Raw genomic sequence first — 7,291 nt, 5'->3', positions numbered from 1 at the left:
CCCCAACTCTCATTCTTGTAAACAAAGAAAAAAATACATCCTTAATTGAAAAGCTCTCAGCCAGGTCTCTGCCTTTATCATTACTCCATCTTCATTACACACACACACACACATAAAAGGGTCATTTCATCTTGTTGAATTGCTAATTTCTACACATTTTGTTCTCTCTATTTTTCCCCTTCTCTTTCCATTGTTTTTCAATCTCTCTCCATTTTTCTTCCTCTCATCCTTTCTGTCAAAGAAAGGGTGAGAGGCTTGAAACATCAAAGACTTTTCCTTTCTTCCTAAGTGTCAAACTAATACGCCTGCCGGTTGTTCCCTCACCTGTTTTCATTTTTTATTTTCTGGACGATCTGCAGTTATTCACTAAAAGACAGAGTTTCTAATGCCAACCTGTTTAGCAAGTGTAAGATTGGTGGAATCAAGGGCTTCCTTATGCAGTTGCAATTGGACTGGGCTGGACATGTCCTCAGAATGAGTGACAAAAGAATACCCAAAATCCTCATATACAGCCAGCTTGATAGTGGATACAGGAATGCTGGTTGACCATGACACAGATATAAGGACAAGCTGAAGAGTAACCTCTCAGCAGTCAATACAGCTCCCAACACCTTTGAGCAAACAGCTTTGGAGTGAACAAAATGGAGATCGTTGTGTCAAAATGGTATTAGAAACTCTCTGACAACCAGCATTAAGAGGCTTAGCAGTGAAAGATAAAGGAGAAAAGTGGTTGCAATTATACTGCCTAAACTGATATGTAATTCGTATTCTGGCAACATCTGTGGACTTCTTTGCAAATCGTTGGCAGGACTCAAATATCACGTTTGCCATAAGAATTATGACAAAAAAAATTTAAGTTGTCAGATCTTTGTACATTGAAACCAACAGGAGAGTCCATCATATCATATGTATGTATGTATGTATGTATGTATGTATGTATGTATGTATGTATGTATGTATGTATGTATGTATGTATGTATGAATGTATGTATGTATTTATGTATGTATGTATGTATGTATGTTTGTATGTATGTATGTATGAATGTATGTGTGTATATATATGTATGTATGTATATATTTATATATATATATGTGTGTGTGTGAGTATGTATATAGATATGTATATATATATATATGTCTGATCTAACGGCCCTCCATGTTTGTTTTTGTTTGGTCTCGTTGTACGTCTTCACTGTCCTGTTTTTTTTTACCAACTTTGACCTTTCATAAATCCCAAATTTTATTTTGGTTTTTGAGGGAGTAACTGCCTTCAAAGACTCATATTGTCATTCGGTGCACGAAATGAGGAGCAGATAAGCAGCTGACAACTGATGAAGATTCGTTCTTTATATTACTTGTCCTCTTTTCCATTTGTTTCTCTCGTTGTTTGCATATTCAACTCATTTGTTCTCATATTTCATGTTGTTTACTGTTTACCACAATCTTACACTCATGGCCCCCAACTATATTTAAATGCTTATGACATATTTCAACTTCTGAAGGCAAATTCACTGTATGTACCATGGAGAAAAATTCATGCTTATAGTAAAAGGTGTAAAAACTTTATATCTTCTCAGTATCTCCTCCTAGCAGACTCCTGAGCATGGTTTCTGACACTTTAGCCATCCTCAGTAGGAGATACTAAAGAGAGATAACTCATGCAGATTCTAAAGCAGTAGCTTTATCTTAAAACATTCAATATCAGACTGGTTGGAGTGAATACGATTGTATCAGTGCTATTAGTGATGAGGAATAAACGAACTTTAGGTTAGTTAACTAACCTAAAGTTATATGCCAAAACATATTTTTAGTAACCTAAAGCTTGTTTATTCCTCCCCACTGCTTAGTGCTGATACCATTGTGTATGTGTGTGTATATATATATATGCACACATATATATACATACACATACATATATATATATATATATATATATATATATATATATATATATACATATATATATATAGAGAGAGAGAGAGAAAGAGAGAGAGGGAGAGATAAATATATATATACATACACACATATACATGTATATGTGTTTGCATGTGCACAAATATTAATAATCTATGGTTTCGCTTATCACTGTCTGCTGATATGATGTTCCAGTCTTTATTGATATTATGATTGGCTACTCTGCACTTCCAAAAACTAGTGAAATAGAGGAAAGATATCCCATACTTGTAAAATAAGGAAAGGTTGGTAGCAAGAGAAACATTAAATGCTGCCCTAAATACATCCCTACCCAATCTTTGGTAGAATCGGAAACAGGCATTAACTCATTTTGATACCAAACTGACTGAGGCTAACCCAGGGTCTATGACACAGATTTCCTCCTTGCAAATGACCCAACTCCTTCTAGCCAGCTTGTTCCTTGTGGGGCCACCTGGGCACCTTATCACCATTACCTTTGTCTTACTGATCTCTTTCTTTCTTCTTCCTTTACCTCTACTAGATTTCTGCACAATAGACATGAGTTAGAATATAATCTAATATAAAACCTTACATCAAAATTTTGTGTTAATTTGTTCCAAATACCAGTATAATAGTGACTTAGTTATTTTGATAATTTCAGTGTTATTTAGAAACTGATTAGAACAAAGAATGTATGTATCAAAAGAAGTATGGTAACAAAAGGGTTAAACATATGAACTAATGAATGTGCATGTGTGTGTGTGTGTGTATCTTCTACTTGTTTCAGTCACTAGACTGCAGCCATGCTAGAGCACTGTCTTGAAGGGCTCAGTCAAACAAATCAAATCAAATCACAGTATTTTTTTTTTAAAGTTTGGTGTGTATTCCAGCGATCTCTTTTGCTAAACTGCAAAGGAACATAAAACAAACTGGTAGACAGAAACAGAAAACCCACCATGTTTGTGTGTCTGTGTGTGTCTCTGTGTCTGTGTTTGTTTCCCCACCATGACTTCACAACCAGTGTTGGTGTGTTTACATCCCTGTAACTTAGCAGTTCAGCAAAAGAGAATAATAGAATAAGTATCAGTAAGCACTGGGGTCAGTTCATTTGAATAAAACATTCTTCAAGGTAGTTGTGAAACAGTGGGAGTAACACAAAAACACAACACACATCATCATCATCATCATCATCATCATTTAATGTCCATGTTCTAGACTGGCATGGGCTGGAAGGTTAGACAGGGTTCAATATGAACAAGGACTGCATCAAGCTCGAATGTCTGCTTTGGAATGTTTTTTTACGGCTGGATGTCCTTCCTAATACCAATCACTTTACAGCATGGACAGGGTGCTTTTGTTTTCATGCCACCCGTACTATTGAGATTGCCATGCAGTTCGCAGGACTATGAGTCCTGGGGTAGGTGGGAGTGTCAGCTTCATGCTAGGAGGCACATGGCCTAGTGGTTAAGGTGTTGAACTCATGATCGTAAGGTTGTGGTTTCGATTCCTGGATCGGGCGATGCGTTGTGTTCTTGAGCAAAATACTTCATTTCACCTTGCTCCACTCCACTCAGTTGGCAAAAATGAGTAATCCTGCGACGGACTGGCGTCCCATCCAGGTGGGGAATTTCTATGTCACTGAAACCGGGAAACCGGCCCTTATGAGCCTGGCATGGCTCAAGAAGGAACATTTTTTTTTAGGAAACAAGTGTGAGAAGGAAGGGATAGAGCAGGTCCCTACAGAAGGATCTGCATAAATACTCACATCTAGTAGAGGTAAAGGAAGAAGAGGGAAAGAGAAACAGAAAGAGATCAGTAGGAGTTGCAAGACACAGGTAATGGCGATAAGGTGCCCGGGTGACCCCACAGAGAATGATCTGGCTAGAAGTGGGTGGGCCATTTGCAAGATTGTATGGGAATGAATGAGGGGTGGGGAGGCAGCCTGCCAGAATGAGTAGGGCTGAAAGGTAGATGAAACAAGAACCATGACCTGGGGAAGATAGAGGAATGCAGAAGAGTGGAGGCAACAAGCAAGAGATAATACAGTTCCTGAGAGGTGGGGGACAAGAGAGATATAATATGGTTGGGTGGTTTGTGGAACCAGAGTGGAGGCAGGAAGCAGCAACATGAAGTGGAGAAGAGACACTATAATGGGTGGAGAACCCAAAATATAGCATTTCCACAACTCAATTTTCTGACGAGAGTAAGATTTGGCACAAGGCTACCTCCTCCAATACCCCACCTCTCAAAGGATCTTTGACTTGCAAGTTACTTGGTGACCCTGCCAATGCTGACACCATGTAAAAAGCATCAGGGATACACTGTAAAATGGTTGGCTCTAGGAAGGGCACCAGCCAAAAATATCATGCCGAAACAGACCTTGCCAGTGTTGGTGCCTCATGAAAAACACAGTCCACTCTGTAAGGTGGTTGTCATCAGAAAGGGCATCTAGCCATAAAAACAATGCCAAAACAGACAGTGAAGCCTAGTGCAGTCTCCTGGCTTGCCAGCTTCTGTCAAACCATCCAACCCACACCAGCATGGTAGACGTACATCAAGGCGGCGAGCTAGCAGAAATGTTAGCACACCAGGCGAAATGCGTAGCCGTATTTCGTCTGCCATTATGTTCTGAGTTCAAATTCCACCGAGGTCGACTTTGCCTTTCATCCTTTCGGGGTCGATAAATTAAGTACCAGTTATGCACTGGGGTCGATGTAATCAACTTAATCCGTTTGTCTGTCCTTGTTTGTCCTCTCTGTGTTTAGCCCCTTGTAGGTAGTAAAGAAATAGGTAGACGTACATTAAATGATGATGATGATGTGGAGGAGGGGAGGAGGAGGGGGAGGAGGATATATGTATATATATATATACACACACAGTCAGCTTCCATACAGTTTCTGTCAGCCAAATTTTCTCACAAGACTTTGGTCAGACCAGGGCTTTAGAGAAGAAACTTGCCCAAGATGCCACATGCTGGGAGTGAACTCAAAACTACATTGTTGCAACGTGAGCTTTTTTAACTACCCATACATGTATTTATGTATATACAATAACATTTTTTTTTTTTTTTTGATATTTTGATATCTCCCCAAATAGTTGATATTAGTTTCTCCCATTGATACAAAGCACATTTATCTGCAAGGATGCCGTGCCTAAAATTCACATCTATTGTTAGAATTATCTGAGCACTGATTGCTGTTTAGATTCTGGAATGGTGAAACCCAGTATGGGTTATCAGTCATTCAAACGATGTACTTCCTCACAGTTTCCATCTACCAAATTCCACTCACAAATTATTGGTCAACTGAAGGTTATAATTAAAACACCTGGATACTGCACAGCAAGATTGAACCCAGAGCCATGTGGTTGCAAAGTTGGTTTTGTTAACTACTTAACTATGCCTGCACTCTCTAAACTTAATTACATGTAAGTAGTATACTTATAAAATACCAAACAATAATCTACTAAATATAAAGAGAAATTCCAGTCATAGACCCAGAGGCATAAAGAATCTAGTTACAAACATTAGCAGGAAGGATATCTAATTTGTCTTCCATCAAAACTTTATTTTATTTGGCACCATGATATTACATATCCTGAGAACAATCAGCTTTAAAATGAAATTAGAATACCTGCTAAATCAATAAACATTGATAAAACAACCAGAACCAGCCAATACTGGAGCTTCCAAAAGGTCACAACGCTTGCTAGAAATAGCAACTAAATCTCCTGCAAATTATACCCTATTTTCTTAAATAAAGGATAACAAAGAATACATTTCAGAAACTAACAATCAGTGTTATTCGTGTCAGATAAAAAGTCTTGTGGTATTTATTCTAGCACCTGATGTAGTGAGTTCAAATCCTACTGAGGTCAGATTTGCTTTTCATCCTTCTAAGGATAATAAATAAAGTACCTGCCTAGAATAATGAACTGGCAGAAATGTTTGTACATTTGATGTGAAGCTAAGCAGTATTTGTTCCAGATCTTTGTGTTCTGAGTTCAAGTCCAGCTACCTATTTCAATCTATTTTGGGTGGTAGACTTAATCCATTGCTTGGTTTATCATCCCCATCAAGTACTTTGCTTCAAGCATTCACACAAGTTCTTTGATGTAAGGCTATCTCCCATCTGTCTCAAGGGCTCTGTAAGTCATGACAGCAGCATTTTCCAAGCTTCCTGACTAAAAGATGAAAGAAAAAGATCTTGGGCCAACCAAAGCTTTGCAAATGGATTTGGTAGACAGAAACTGAAAGGCGGTGAGCTGGCAGAAACATTAGCATGCTGGGCGAAATGCTTAGCAGTATTTCATCTGCTTTTACGTTCTGAGTTCAAATTCTGCCGAGGTCGACTTTGCCTTTCATCCTTTCGGGATCGATTAAATAAGTACCAGTTACATACTGGGGTCAATATAATCGACTTAATCCATTTGTGTTTCCTTGTTTCTCCCCTGTGTAGCCCCTTGTGGGCAGTAAAGAAACACGAAACTGAAAGCCCACCATGTGTGTGTGTGTTTCTGTCTGTCTGTGTCTGTGTTTGTCTCCCCACCATGGCTTGACAACCAGTGCTGGTGTGTTTACATCCCTGTAACTTAGCAGTTCAGCAAAAGAGAATAATAGAATAAGTATCAGACTTATAAAAAAAAGTAAGCACTGGGGTCAATTCATTTGACTAAAACATTCTTCAAGGCAGTGCCCCAGCAAGGCCACAGTCTAAATACTGAAACAAATAAAAGATATAAGATACCACTGACATGATAGTGGTATCACTGGTAAAAGATTACAATGCGGATGATGGTGATGGTGACAGCGTAGGTCGCTGTTCTTGTTTAACCCCAGGTCAGTTCTGACTGAGCAGAGACATGATCAAATGCATGCCAGTCATGACCATACCACAGACTACATAGTGGTATCACTGGAAAATGTTACAGTATAGGTAATGGTGATGGTGATAATATAAGTTGTTCTTTGGCCCCAGGTCAGTTTTGATGGAGTAGAACAAATACAAGGGGGAGCTGAAACGGTCTTGGCTTTAAGGGTCATGAAAGGCTTGTCGGAGGCTCAAACTTCCTTCCAAGTTCTTTCATAGGGCTTAGAAAAACTGAAGGACCACTGCAATAAGTGTGTGAATCTGAGAGGAGAATATGTTTGATAAAAATCATAATTAATTGATCCTCCTGTATTTTCTTTTACCAAAAGCCAGGAACTTTTCAGCACCCTCTTGTACATACCAGTTTTGACAGTGATGGTGATATGACCATACCATTAGGAGAATGGTGAAATTGTTGGTAATGCTTACAAACTGGGTGATACTGTATAAACTGTATAAACTGCTGTTGTTTTTAGCCCTGAGTCACACCTTGAGCAGACCTATGATCA

This window comes from Octopus sinensis, linkage group LG2, assembly GCF_006345805.1.
Source record: "Octopus sinensis linkage group LG2, ASM634580v1, whole genome shotgun sequence".
In the NCBI taxonomy this organism is placed as follows: domain Eukaryota; kingdom Metazoa; phylum Mollusca; class Cephalopoda; order Octopoda; family Octopodidae; genus Octopus; species Octopus sinensis.
The sequence above is the reverse complement of the archived record's forward strand: the minus strand, read 5'-3'. Positions refer to the sequence as shown.